Raw genomic sequence first — 13,901 nt, forward strand, 5'->3', positions numbered from 1 at the left:
CCCTGATCCACTGCCTGTGAAACGACCTGGAGTCCCTGATGCTCGACTTGTAGCCCAGTAAAAGAGGAGTTTAGGAGTTTCTCCATCTCTCTGTTGGTACCAGGCTAAAAGATGGTAGTTGCTCCACACCTGAACCTGTGGACTGGTTCGACAGCTGATGGTGCTGGAGCCTCCCGGAGCAGAGCTCACTGCTCCAGGCTGAGTCACTGTGACCTGGCCTCTGGACTCTGAGGATACAGAGACAAAAACATAAAACCACCATCATGGTTTTCTCCACTTCATTTCAGAGGGACGGGTGTTCAGAGAGGAGAGGAGTTTGATCCTCTGGACTTTACCTGTGAAGCAGCAGCAGAGGAGAGTCCAGATGAGGATGGAGATCAAAGTCATGTTTGGACGAGGAGGATTTCTGTGGCTTCTGTTGTCATGAAGGACAGCTGTCAGTCATCCAGTGTTCAACACTCAGGATTATAAAGTCTCCCAGAGCACTGGAGCATGGTGCTGCTGATGCAAAGTGGCTCTCTATGGAAATGCTCTGAGTGACTCCAACAGGACTTGGATTAGTCTGATGATGCTGTGGATCAATCAATGATTAAAATGTATGTATGTTAAGTTTAATATAGATTTGGCTTGATGATGTTTATACAACTTTTCTTCAAGAAGTTATTTTGACTTGTTTAAGTTCACTGCTATAGAGAAATAAATATTACTGACAGACAAATTTAGCTGTATACAAACCAAAAGTGATTCATGTAGGAATGTTGTGCTATTTAGCTAGTTATTCCATGAGCTAGCTGGGTTTTATGAATTCAGACCGATTTTTGATGAACTTGTTGTTTTCAAAGTGAGAGAGCTGTGTCTCTCTGAGTCTGAGGTTTTTGTACGGCAGCTCAATGAGTCTGTATCACTGTGGTGGACTTTTGGTGGAGGAACCAGACTGGATGTTGGAAGTAAGTAACCTATCTCATATTTTTTGTAATCCATGAGATACATTTTAATTGGTTACCTATTAAGTTTAATTTATCAAACTACACTTATTGGATTATATATGTATATAAAATGATATATGTTTCTTTTATGCAAAATTATTTTCACCAATACAAACAATTTAATAAAATAAATACAAATGGCCACTCTAATAATTATGCCACTTGGGTCAGAGGAAAAAACGATTATTATAAAGTTTCTTCTTGAGGGTTTGTAGTTTTAGTTTTGTCTGACAAAGTAAGAGAGCTGTGTGTCTTTAGAGTCAGAGGTTTTTGTACGGTGGCTCAATGAGTTTGTATCACTGTGGTGCACTTTTGGTGGAGGAACCAGACTGGATGTTGGAAGTAAGATTCTGCACAAATTTAAACATAATCCTTAATATTTTTATTCCTTCGTCAGAATTTTAGACGTAGATATAATTATCCAGTGTGTTTACTTACATCACTTGGGCTATAGCTATCTTTTCTCTGCTTCTCTCCACGGAGTCTAACTTGCAGCTTCTTGATGCACTTTATGTTGTAGACATATTGTGACAAGTCAACAAATTGACCTTTTGAAAAGATAAATTAAAAACATTACTACTTTCTAAAATTGCTTTTTAATCTTACATTTTCACATAAATGACAACTTGCGATTAACTGAAAATGTAGGCAAATCACTTATTGTGTCGCTTCAAGTAGGCGTAAGGTTTCAGAAGCTATTTTGACAATTTATAATTTTATGATCATGGTTTTTTGTTTGTTTCGTTGTTTTTTGTTTTTGGCTTAGCCTTTACAGAAATACAGAGGTATATGTTTCAACAAACCTCAACAAGAGAACAATATCCAATTTAAAAATGTACTTGCAATACATTTAGTTTGCAACTTTTCAAGTTTCTAGAATAATTTTAAATACAGTTAATGGTTGTTTGATCAAGATGAGAATTGTTTTAAATGTAGCCAAATCTCTGCTTCTTTATTTTATAGTTTGATATATTCTTGGTCATATGAGGACTCTTTCTGTGCTGATATGCATGAGAGGCTTCTTAAAGGGAAGTGAAACAATGTGTGAGTTTGTGACTGGTGGAGCATAAAAACCATCTGACAGAAACTTCTTAAAGGGGAAAATGGACTCTCGCACAGTAAAAGTGTCAAACCGCCTGGTGATTGATTGACAGCTGCAGCCTTCCTGTCCTCTAAGCTGATTGGTGCATGTCTCCTAGGTGATGTCCCTCCCACCCTGACGGTGCTGCCCCCCTCCAGCGTGGAGCTGCAGCAGGGGAAGGCCACGCTCATGTGCCTGGCCAACAAGGGCTTCCCCTCAGCCTGGAGGCTGGCCTGGAAGGTGGACGGCAGCAGCAGCAGCAGCAGCAGCAGCAGCTGGGAGGAGAGCAGGAGCCCCGGGGTGCTGGAGGAGGACGGCCACTACAGCTGGAGCAGCACCCTGAGCCTCCCTGCAGACCAGTGGAGGAAGGTGGGCTCTGTGACCTGTGAGGCCACCCAGGGCTCCCAGTCTCTGCTCTCAGAGACACTGAGGAGAGACCAGTGTTCCCAGTCCTGACCTGACTCACTGAGACTTCTGCTACATGCTTTTACTCTGCTACTGCTCTCAGTCTGCACTCAGTACTGTAGTCTCTCTCTCTCTCTCTCTCTCTCTCTCTCTCTCTCTCTCTCTCTCTCTCTCTCTCTCTCTCATCCCCACTCATTACACCACTCATTTCAATAGTAATGTTTTGTTACTCGCAGTAGGCCAATATTCTTAATAGACAATAAAGATATTTTCACCAAATCAGCTGTTTACATGGTATCCATGTGTCCATGTGTATGTTTTACATTATTCATGAACTCATTGACAGCAACATGACAGTGACTGTAGTACCAGTGGTATCCTGAAGGCAGGCAGAAGCTACAGTAGCTGTTGATGGAGGGATGAACATCTGCATCACTAGATTCATGACTGGAGCATAAGTGTTCTTTTTTATTCTCTGTTTAGTTACACCTAGAAACATGATCCAGTGTTTTAACACAATGAATGATCAAAGTCTACTATTCACTATATACCATCTACTATTTATCTACTTCTGATTTTGTCAAGTTTATACTTTATCTAGAAAATATGCAGTCTTTGTAATAAATATATACACAAAAGTAGGATATATTCAGCATAAAGGGATGTAACATGAAGCTGACCTCCACTTTTGACCCCTGGGATATTACATGTGTGTTCTGTCTCTGCAAGGCTTCAAACAATTAGACAAATAAAATTGGTGACAATGGACAGCTTTATTGTGTTCCCCTTTCCAATTAAAAGGTAGAAGACATCTTTAAAAATTAAAAGATGAAGCATTATCACTGACAGAGGGTTTTCCAGTTTTCTTGCCTGAAGCTGAACGGTTTGGAAGTTGATTTTCAACAGATTGGAGATCAGCATGGCGAGGTCAAACATGAGTAGAGATCAACTTGTCATGCATTGAAAGGGCCAAGAAAATGTAAGTGTATTTTATAAATAATGTCAAATTAAATACATTTAGACTCAGTGAAAATAGATTACATTGAATCTGTTCAATTCTGAGGTTGGGAGAATTGTTTTGTTAAAGGACTCAGTATGTTTATCCTAAAATATGACACATTGTGATAATATTGAATTACACAATGCATTGAATTGTCTTTTCCTTTGGTGGAGAATTGGAATGAGTTGTAATTTGTGGATGTTTTTTTATATAAGATACTTAGGATATCTCACTAAAAATGCTATATTGAAATCAGTATCTAATTGAAAGCCCGTGCATTATATATTTTGTCAATACATTCAATTATTTGATGTAATTCAATGTCTCATCTGCTTTAAGATATCTTGCTTCATGACTGTTGAAATTCGACTGTATATTTAAAATGGGTTTTACTAAAGTGTTAGACTTAATCCTGTTTCAAACAATGTTTCTACAATACAAATAAATACAATATCATTAAAACTATATTAAAACTGAGTGTTCTTGATTAAAATGTAATTATTGTATGATATTATAAAGTGTTTTTAGTCACACCTCTAATGTTTAGTTTCTCTGCAGCTGTTGATTCAGATCAGTTCCTCTTCAGCTGAGGGAGGTTTTTGTACGATGCTTTTTCACTGTGTGAACAGATACTGACTGTTGATATAGTGTTGACTCTGACAGTAGTAAACTGCTGCGTCTTCAGCCTGGACTCCACTGATGGTCAGAGTGAAGTCAGTCCCTGATCCACTGCCTGTGAAACGACCTGGAGTCCCTGATGCTCGAGTTGTAGCATAGTAAAAGAGGAGTTTAGGAGTTTCTCCATCTCTCTGTTGGTACCAGGCTAAAAGATGGTAGTTGCTCGCAACCTGAACCTGTGGACTGGTTCGACAGCTGATGGTGACGGAGCCTCCCGGAGCAGAGCTCACTGCTCCAGGCTGAGTCACTGTGACCTGGCCTCTGGACTCTGAGGATACAGAGACAAAAACATAAAACCACCGTCATGGTTTTCTCCACTTCATTTCAGAGGGACGGGTGTTCAGAGAGGAGAGGAGTTTGATCCTCTGGACTTTACCTGTGAAGCAGCAGCAGAGGAGAGTCCAGATGAGGATGGAGATCAAAGTCATGTTTGGATGAGGAGGATTTCTGTGGCTTCTGTTGTCATAAAGGACAGCTGTCAGTCATCCAGTGTTCAACTCTCAGGATTATAAAGTCTCCCAGAGCACTGGAGCATGGTGCTGCTGATGCAAAGTGGCTCTCTATGGAAATGCTCTGAGTGACTCCAACAGGACTTGGATTAGTCTGATGATGCTGTGGATCAATCAATGATTCAAATGTATGTATGTTAAGTTTGATGTCGATTTGGCTTGATGCTGTTTATACAACTTTTCTTCAAGAAGTTATTTTGACTTGTTTAAGTTCACTGCTAGACAGATAAATATCACTGCCAGACAAATTTAGTAGTATACAAACCAAAAGTGATTAATGTAGGAATGTTGTGCTATTTAGCTAGTTATTCCATGAGCTAGCTGGGTTTTATGAATTCAGACAGATTTTTGACGAACTTGTTGTTTTCAAAGTGAGAGAGCTGTGTCTCTCTGAGTCAGAGGTTTTTGTACGGCAGCTCAATGAGTCTGTATCACTGTGGTGGACTTTTGGTGGAGGAACCAGACTGGATGTTGGAAGTAAGTAACCTATCTCATATTTTTGTAATCCATGAGCTACATTTTAATTTGTTACCTATTAAGTTTAATTTATCAAGCTACACTTATTAAATTGTATATGTATCTACAATTATATGTTTCTTTTATGCACAATTATTTTCACCAATCCAAACAATTTAATAAAATAAATCCAAATAGCCACTCTAATAATTATTCCACTTGGGTGAGAGGAAAAAAACGATTATTATCAAGTTTCTTCTTGAGGGTTTGTAGTTTTAGTTTTGTCTGACAAAGTGAGAGAGCTGTGTGTCTTTAGAGTCAGAGGTTTTTGTACGGTGGCTCAATGAGTTTGTATCACTGTGGTGGACTTTTGGTGGAGGAACCAGACTGGATGTTGGAAGTAAGATTCTGCACAGATTTTAAACATAATATTCATTCATATTTTTATTCCTTCATCTGAATTTTAGACATAGATATAATTATCCAGTGTGTTTACTTACATCACTTGGGCTATAGCTATATTTTCTCTGCTTCTCTCCACGGAGTCTAACTTGCAGCTTCTTGATTTATGTTGGAGACATACTGTGACAAGTCAACAACTTGACCGTTTGAAAAGATAAATGAAAAACATTACCACTTTCTAAAATTGCTTTTTTATCTTAAATTTTCACATAAATGACAACTTGCGATTAACTGAAAATGTAGGCAAATCACTTATTGTGTCGCTTCAAGTAGGCGTAAGGTTTCAGAAGCTATTTTGACAATTTATAATTTTATGATCATGTTTTTTGTTTGTTTCGTTGTGTTTTGTTTTTGGCTTAGCCTTTACAGAAATACAGAGGTATATGTTTCAACAAACCTCAACAAGAGAACAATATCCAATTTAAAAATGTACTTGCAATACATTTAGTTTGCAACTTTTCAAGTTTCTAGAATAATTTAAAATACAGTTAATGGTTGTTTGATCAAGATGATAATTGTTTTAAATGTAGCCAAATCTCTGCTTCTTTATTTTATAGTTTGATATATTCTTGGTCATATGAGGACTCTTTCTGTGCTGATACTGTATGCATGAGAGGCTTCTTAAAGGGAAGTGAAACAATGTGTGAGTTTGTGACTGGTGGAGCATAAAAACCATCTGACAGAAACTTCTTAAAGGGGAAAATGGACTCTCACACAGTAAAAGTGTCAAACCACCTGGTGATTGATTGACAGCTGCAGCCTTCCTGTCCTCTAAGCTGATTGGTGCATGTCTCCTAGGTGATGTCCCTCCCACCCTGACGGTGCTGCCCCCCTCCAGCGTGGAGCTGCAGCAGGGGAAGGCCACGCTCATGTGCCTGGCCAACAAGGGCTTCCCCTCAGCCTGGAGGCTGGCCTGGAAGGTGGACGGCAGCAGCAGCAGCAGCAGCTGGGAGGAGAGCAGGAGCCCCGGGGTGCTGGAGGAGGACGGCCACTACAGCTGGAGCAGCACCCTGAGCCTCCCTGCAGACCAGTGGAGGAAGGTGGGCTCTGTGACCTGTGAGGCCACCCAGGGCTCCCAGTCTCTGCTTTCAGAGACACTGAGGAGAGACCAGTGTTCCCAGTCCTGACCTGACTCACTGAGACTCCTGCTACATGCTTTTACTCTGCTACTGCTCTCAGTCTGCACTCACCACTGTAGTCTCTCTCTCTCTCTCTCGCTTTCTGTCCCCACTCATTACACCACTCATTTCAATAGTAATGTTTTGTTACTCGCAGTAGGCCAATATTCTTAATAGACAATAAAGATCTTTTCACCAAATCAGCTGTTTACATGGTATCCATGTGTCCATGTGTATGTTTTACATTATTCATGAACTCATTGACAGCAACATGACAGTGACTGTAGTACCAGTGGTATCCTGAAGGCAGGCAGAAGCTACAGTAGCTGTTGATGGAGGGATGAACAGAGGCCATTTTTATTCTGATAATGCATCACTAGATCCATGACTGGAGCAAAAGTGTTCTTTTTTATTCTCTGTTTAGTTACACCTAGAAACATGATCCAGTGTTTTAACACAATGAATGATCAAAGTCTACTATTCACTATATACCATCTACTATTTATCTACTTCTGATTTTGTCAAGTTTATACTTTATCTAGAAAATATGCAGTCTTTGTAATAAATATATACACAAAAGTAGGATATATTCAGCATAAAGGGATGTAACATGAAGCTGACCTCCACTTTTGACCCCTACATAGTGGGTGTTCTGTCTCTGCAAGGCTTCAAACACTGAGACAAATAAAATTGGTGACAATGGACATCCTTGTTGTGTTCCCCTTTCCAATTAAAAGGTAGAAGACATCTTTAAAAATTAAAAGAGGAAGCATTATCACTGACAGAGGGTTTTCCAGTTTTCTTGCCTGAAGCTGAACGGTTTGGAAGTAGATTTTCAACAGATTGGAGTTCAGCATGGCGAGGTCAAACATGAGTAGAGAGATAAAGATGGGAGTGCTGCATTGGGTCAAGACATCAATATAAGTTTGCAGAGTAAAAATCAGGTGCTCTTCCAGGATGGGGCATATATAGATACAAGATCAAAAAGAGAGGTAGCTGTCCAATATGGTTGCAGGGAGTTCCTCAGGTGTTGAAGGCAGCAAAAAGGGAAAACATCCGAGGCACTCTGAGTTATATTAAAAATCCTTTACTCTTACAGGGATATACCAACGCGTTTTGGCTAAAAGAGTCTTCATCAGGGTAAATATGAATATGAGAATATATGAATAGAGATTGACTTGTCATGCATTGAAACAGCCAAGAAAATGTAAGTGTATTTTATAAATAATGTCAAATTAAATACATTTAGACTCAGTGAAAATAGATTAGATTGAATCTGTTCAATTCTGAGGTTGGGAGAATTGTTTTGTTAAAGGACTCAGTATGTTTATCCTAAAATATGACACATTGTGATAATATTGAATTACACGATGCGTTGAATTGTCTTTTCTTTTGGTGGATAATTTGAATGAGTTGTAATTTGTGGATGTTTTTTTATATAAGATACTCAGGATATCTCACTAAAAATGCTATATTGAAATCAGTATCTAATTGAAATCCCGTGCATTAAATATTTTGTCAAGACATTCAATTATTTGATGTAATTCAATGTATCATAATCTGCTTTAAGATATCTTGCTTCATGACTGTTGGAATTATACTGTTAAAATGGGTTTTACTAAAGTGTTAGACTTAATCCTGTTTCAAACAAGTTTCTATAATACAATCATAAAAACTATATTACAAATTACTTTTCTTGATTAAAATGTAATTATTGTATGATATTATAAAGTGTTTTAGTCACACCTCTAATGTTTAGTTTCTCTGCAGCTGTTGATTCAGATGAGTTCCTCTCCAGCTGAGGGAGGTTTTTGTACGATGCTTTTTCACTGTGTGAACAGATTCTGACTGTTGATGTAGTGGAAACTCTGACAGTAGTAAACTGCTGCATCTTCAGCCTGGATTCCACTGATGGTCAGAGTGAAGTCAGTCCCTGATCCACTGCCTGTGAAACGACCTGGAATCCCTGATGCTCGACTTGTAGCGGAGTAAAAGAGGAGTTTAAGAGTTTCTCCATCTCTCTGTTGATACCAGGCTAAAAGATAGTTGCTGCCAGAAAGATAAACCTTTGGACTGGTTCGACAGCTGATGGTGACGGAGCCTCCCGGAGCAGAGCTCACTGCTCCAGGCTGAGTCACTGTGACCTGGCCTTGGGACTCTGAGGATACAGAGACAAAAACATAAAACCACCGTCATGGTTTTCTCCACTTCATTTCAGAGGGACAGGTGTTCAGAGAGGAGAGGAGTTTGATCCTCTGGACTTTACCTGTGAAGCAGCAGCAGAGGAGAGTCCAGATGAGGATGGAGATCAAAGTCATGTTTGGATGAGGAGGATTTCTGTGGCTTCTGTTGTCATGAAGGACAGCTGTCAGTCATCCAGTGTTCAACACTCAGGATTATAAACTCTCCCAGAGCACTGGAGCATGGTGCTGCTGATGCAAAGTGGCTCTCTATGGAAATGCTCTGAGTGACTCCAACAGGACTTGGATTAGTCTGATGATGCTGTGGATCAATCAATGATTCAAATGTATGTATGTTAAGTTTAATGTAGATTTGGCTTGATGATGTTTAAACAACTTTTCTTCAAGAAGTAATTTTGACTTGTTTAAGTTCACTGCTATAGACACTGCCAAATTTAGCAGTATACAAACCAAAAGTGATTAATGTAGGAATGTTGTGCTATTTAGCTAGTTATTCCATGAGCTAGCTGGGTTTTATGAATTCAGACAGATTTTTGATGAACTTGTTGTTTTCAAAGTGAGAGAGCTGTGTCTCTCTGAGTCAGAGGTTTTTGTACGGCAGCTCAATGAGTCTGTATCACTGTGGTGGACTTTTGGTGGAGGAACCAGACTGGATGTTGGAAGTAAGTAACCTATCTCATATTTTTGTAATCCATGAGCTACATTTTAATTTGTTACCTATTAAATTGTATATGTATATAAAATGATATATGTTTCTTTTATGCAAAATTATTTTCACCAATACAAACAATTTAATAAAAATAAATCCAAATAGCCACTTTAATAATTATTCCACTTGGGTCAGAGGAAAAAACGATTATTATCAAGTTTCTTCTTGAGGGTTTGTAGTTTTAGTTTTGTCTGACAAAGTGAGAGAGCTGTGTCTTTAGAGTCAGAGGTTTTTGTACGGTGGCTCAATGAGTTTGTATCACTGTGGAGCACTTTTGGTGGAGGAACCAGACTGGATGTTGGAAGTAAGATTCTGCACAAATTTTAACCATAATATTCATTCATATTTTTATTCCTGTGTCTGAATTTTAGACATAGATATAATTATCCAGTGTGTTTACTTACATCACTTGGGCTATAGCTATCTTTTCTCTGCTTCTCTCCACGGAGTCTAACTTGCAGCTTCTTGATTTATGTTGTAGTCATACTGTGACAAGTCAACAACTTGACCTTTTGAAAAGATAAATGAAAAACATTACCACTTTCTAAAATTGCTTTTTTATCTTAAATTTTCACATAAATGACAACTTGCGATTAACTGAAAATGTTGGCAAATCACTTATTGTGTCGCTTCAAGTAGGCGTAAGGTTTCAGAAGCTATTTTTACAATTTATAATTTTATGGTTATGTTTTTTTGTTTGTTTCGTTGTTTTTGGTTTTTGGCTTAGCCTTTACAGAAACACAGAGGTACAGTATATGTTTCAACAAACCTCAACAAGAGAACAATATCCAATTTAAAAATGTACTTGCAATACATTTAGTTTGCAACTTTTCAAGTTTCTAGAATAATTTAAAATACAGCTAATGGTTGTTTGATGAAGATGATAATTGTTTTAAATGTAGCCAAATCTCTGCTTCTTTATTTTGTAGTCTTGATATATTCTTGGTCATATGAGGACTCTTTCTGTGCTGATATGCATGAGAGGCTTCTTAAAGGGAAGTGAAACAATGTGTGAGTTTGTGACTGGTGGAGCATAAAAACCATCTGACAGAAACTTCTTAAAGGGGAAAATGGACTCTCACACAGTAAAAGTGTCAAACCACCTGATGAGTGATTGACAGCTACAGCCTTCCTGTCCTCTAAGCTGATTGGTGCATGTCTCCTAGGTGATGTCCCTCCCACCCTGACGGTGCTGCCCCCCTCCAGCGTGGAGCTGCAGCAGGGGAAGGCCACGCTCATGTGCCTGGCCAACAAGGGCTTCCCCTCAGCCTGGAGGCTGGCCTGGAAGGTGGACGGCAGCAGCAGCAGCAGCTGGGAGGAGAGCAGGAGCCCCGGGGTGCTGGAGGAGGACGGCCACTACAGCTGGAGCAGCACCCTGAGCCTCCCTGCAGACCAGTGGAGGAAGGTGGGCTCTGTGACCTGTGAGGCCACCCAGGGCTCCCAGTCTCTGCTCTCAGAGACACTGAGGAGAGACCAGTGTTCCCAGTCCTGACCTGACACACTGAGACCTCTGCTACATGCTTTTACTCTGCTACTGCTCTCAGTCTGCACTCAGCACTGTAGTCTCTCTCTCTCTCTCTCTCTCTCTCTTTCTGTCCCCACTCATTACACCACTCATTTCAATAGTAATGTTTTGTTACTCGCATTAGGCCAATATTCTTATTAGACAATAAAGATCTTGTCAACAAATCAGCTGTGTTTACATGGTTGTTTCCACGTATTTTTTATTATATTATTCATTAACTTGTTGACAGTGACTGTGTTTACCAGTGGTATCCTGAAGGCAGGCAGGAGCTACAGAAGCTGTTGATGGAGGGATGAACAGATGCCATTTTTTATTCTGATCTTTTATCACTAGTTGCATGACTGTAGCAAAACTGCTTTTTTATTCTCTGGATAGTTTTTGATTGATTGAAGTGTTTATTTCGAATATGAAAGCAAAATAATAAAATAAAAGCCATTTCAGAAACAAAGAAAAATAGAATATATACATATTCGAAAAGGAGTGAGAAGAAGTAAAACTTATTAACTCCCACCCCTTCTCCATAAATAATAAATAATAACAAGCTTCCTGGTCTAACCCTGTCTATACACTACTGTGTAACATTTACTAGTAATTCTGTTTCAGATTTTATAATAATATGAAAATGTAAATATAATATATACACATCATACAATAACATGTATACATATATACATATTAATACACACATATCTAAATATATGACTACAATACTCATTATATACGCATATTTACACACACACACACACACACACACACACACACACACACACACACACACACACACACACGGAAAAGCTAGTTACACATAGAAAGATGATCCAGTGTTTTAACAGAATGAATGATCAAAGTCTACTATTAGCATGTCTTCTGATTTTGTCAAGTTTATACTTGATCTGAAAATATGCAGTCTTTGTAATAAATATATTCAAAAAAGTAGGATATCTTGATGTAACATGAAGCTGACCTGAAGTTTTATGGACCAGAGACACACGTTTTTAAGAGGTTACAGCTGCACGAATTGGGACCTTTAACATTTATTCAATTATCCTTCAAGTAATGCAACTATTTCCAGTTCTGAAGTTTCTGGTAACCATTCAATCAAATTTCACCATCTGAAAGGAACATTTAATTAATTAAAGGTCCCAATTCGTGCAGCTGTAACCTCTTAAAAACGTGTGTCTCTGGTCCATAAAACATGATTCTGGATTAATTTGTCGAAAATATAGCAACCCCGTTCGTTCTGACGGAGTTGTCACTTCCTCATCTCGTCGCTTCCCAAGAATGGTCTGTTTCTATAATATATTCAGAACTAACAGTTCCCATTGGCCGCTGAGGGAGAGCCCGCCCCAGGCTCAGATTCAGATTAGATTAGCGTCCGTGGACCAGCACGCTAGGTTGTGTCCACAACTAACGTTAGCAACGAGCTATCGCTAACTTAACACGTTGACTGCCACTGACGTATATATACGTCAAAAAAAATCCAGCGGTTCACTGCCATGGACGTAATACGTCAAAAAAAAAATCGATTTTTTTTTTTTTGACGGTGGGATGTGCATCTAACCCTTTTACATCTCTTATATAAGTATTGGACGTGTACAACGTGTACAACCGATTCCACCGACCCACTAAGTGGCGACAAGGAAGGAGGAAGGCAAGCAAAAAGCAGTGTGACGAAGCCATTCTCATGAAAATGGATTGGCGAAAACGCTTTCGTTTTCGCGCTGATTGCTGGCAGTGCGGGATTGCAAATTTGCATAATAGATCACGGATGGAACACACTTTGAAACACACAGCATAAATATGACCAGAATCGCAAAAGCTTCTCTCAACCAAAACTCCAAGAAGCGAGCGAGTCCTCCATCCAGACTTCCTCAAACAGCGGCCGCACAGACAGGCACAGCAGCAGCAAAGCAATGAGACTGGTGACGCGAGGTTACAGCAGCAGCAACGAGCTTGTGACACGGCCGCTGCGGCCAAGAGGACACACACGGAGGGAGGAGTTGGAAGCAACTCTCCCTCTCGCTCTCTCCCTCTCTCTCTCTCTCTCTCCCTCTCCCCCTCTCACTAGGATTAAACCTAGTGCGTCTCCCTCCCGAGAGGGAGGGAGAGAGAGAGAGAGGGAGGGAGAGCGAGAGGGAGGGAGAGAGAGAGAGAGAGAGGGAGAGAGAGAGAGAGCGAGAGGGGGAGGGAGAGAGAGAGAGAGAGCCAAAAATGAATGGTTAAAGTGACTGTTCTATCGAATTTCACAAAAAGCCGTTTATCTCTGAATATTTTTTCTGACGCTGAAACCATGCTGTATTCAACTGCTAATGCTTACATAACTACTAACTCTACAAACTAACTCTTTTAGATAGAGAAAGCACACATTCTATTAGTTATTTTGAGATATTGTGTGTTCACAAAATCTTAGCAGAAAAGAATCCTCGGGTCTTGAAAGATGAGCCAGAATCCTCAAAAAACCCCTCTGGCAGAAGCTAACTACAGTAAAAAAAAAACGTCTGGCAGTGAATGTGTTAACGGTTGCTACGCTAAAGAGGACATCTCCAAATGCCTAGACTTACCGAATGCACCTCCGCAGGTGTTGGATCACGTACAGTTGGCGTCGCTCCAGCTAGAAGTGTTAATTTTGTGGCTATAGACAAAATGGTGCAGGTAGCTTGTGTGAGAGAGACCGCGCGCAGTATGCTTAAGGACCCGCGTGACGTCACATTAACCCGTCTGGGGGAACAGAGCGTTAGTGGGTGTGGCTTGAAGGAGACTGCAGGGGGAAG

The 13,901-nt window shown here is 39.8% G+C and overlaps 4 pseudogenes across 4 annotated transcripts; 3 read left to right on the forward strand and 1 right to left on the reverse strand.

Moving 5' to 3' along the window:
• Positions 1 to 1,258: 1,258 nt before the first annotated feature.
• LOC310799903 (Ig kappa-b4 chain C region pseudogene) lies at positions 1,259 to 2,638 on the forward strand (annotated as a pseudogene). The gene is made up of 2 exons (XR_014553992.1): positions 1,259 to 1,328; positions 2,186 to 2,638. The product of XR_014553992.1 is annotated as an Ig kappa-b4 chain C region pseudogene (transcript).
• A 2,845-nt stretch (positions 2,639 to 5,483) lies between these two features.
• LOC310800185 (Ig kappa-b4 chain C region pseudogene) lies at positions 5,484 to 6,851 on the forward strand (annotated as a pseudogene). The gene is made up of 2 exons (XR_014553993.1): positions 5,484 to 5,515; positions 6,376 to 6,851. The product of XR_014553993.1 is annotated as an Ig kappa-b4 chain C region pseudogene (transcript).
• A 1,670-nt stretch (positions 6,852 to 8,521) lies between these two features.
• On the reverse strand, positions 8,522 to 9,013 carry LOC310800009 (Ig kappa chain V region 3547 pseudogene; annotated as a pseudogene). Its single transcript has 2 exons — positions 8,962 to 9,013; positions 8,522 to 8,853 (listed from the first exon to the last, which is right to left on the reverse strand). The product of its transcript is annotated as an Ig kappa chain V region 3547 pseudogene (transcript).
• Positions 9,014 to 9,888: 875 nt separating this feature from the next.
• On the forward strand, positions 9,889 to 11,216 carry LOC310799904 (Ig kappa-b4 chain C region pseudogene; annotated as a pseudogene). The gene is made up of 2 exons (XR_014553994.1): positions 9,889 to 9,909; positions 10,772 to 11,216. The product of XR_014553994.1 is annotated as an Ig kappa-b4 chain C region pseudogene (transcript).
• Positions 11,217 to 13,901: the final 2,685 nt, after the last annotated feature.

The sequence above is a fragment of the Poromitra crassiceps genome (genome assembly GCF_964638095.1).
Source record: "Poromitra crassiceps genome assembly, chromosome: 29".
In the NCBI taxonomy this organism is placed as follows: Eukaryota; Metazoa; Chordata; class Actinopteri; order Beryciformes; family Melamphaidae; genus Poromitra; species Poromitra crassiceps.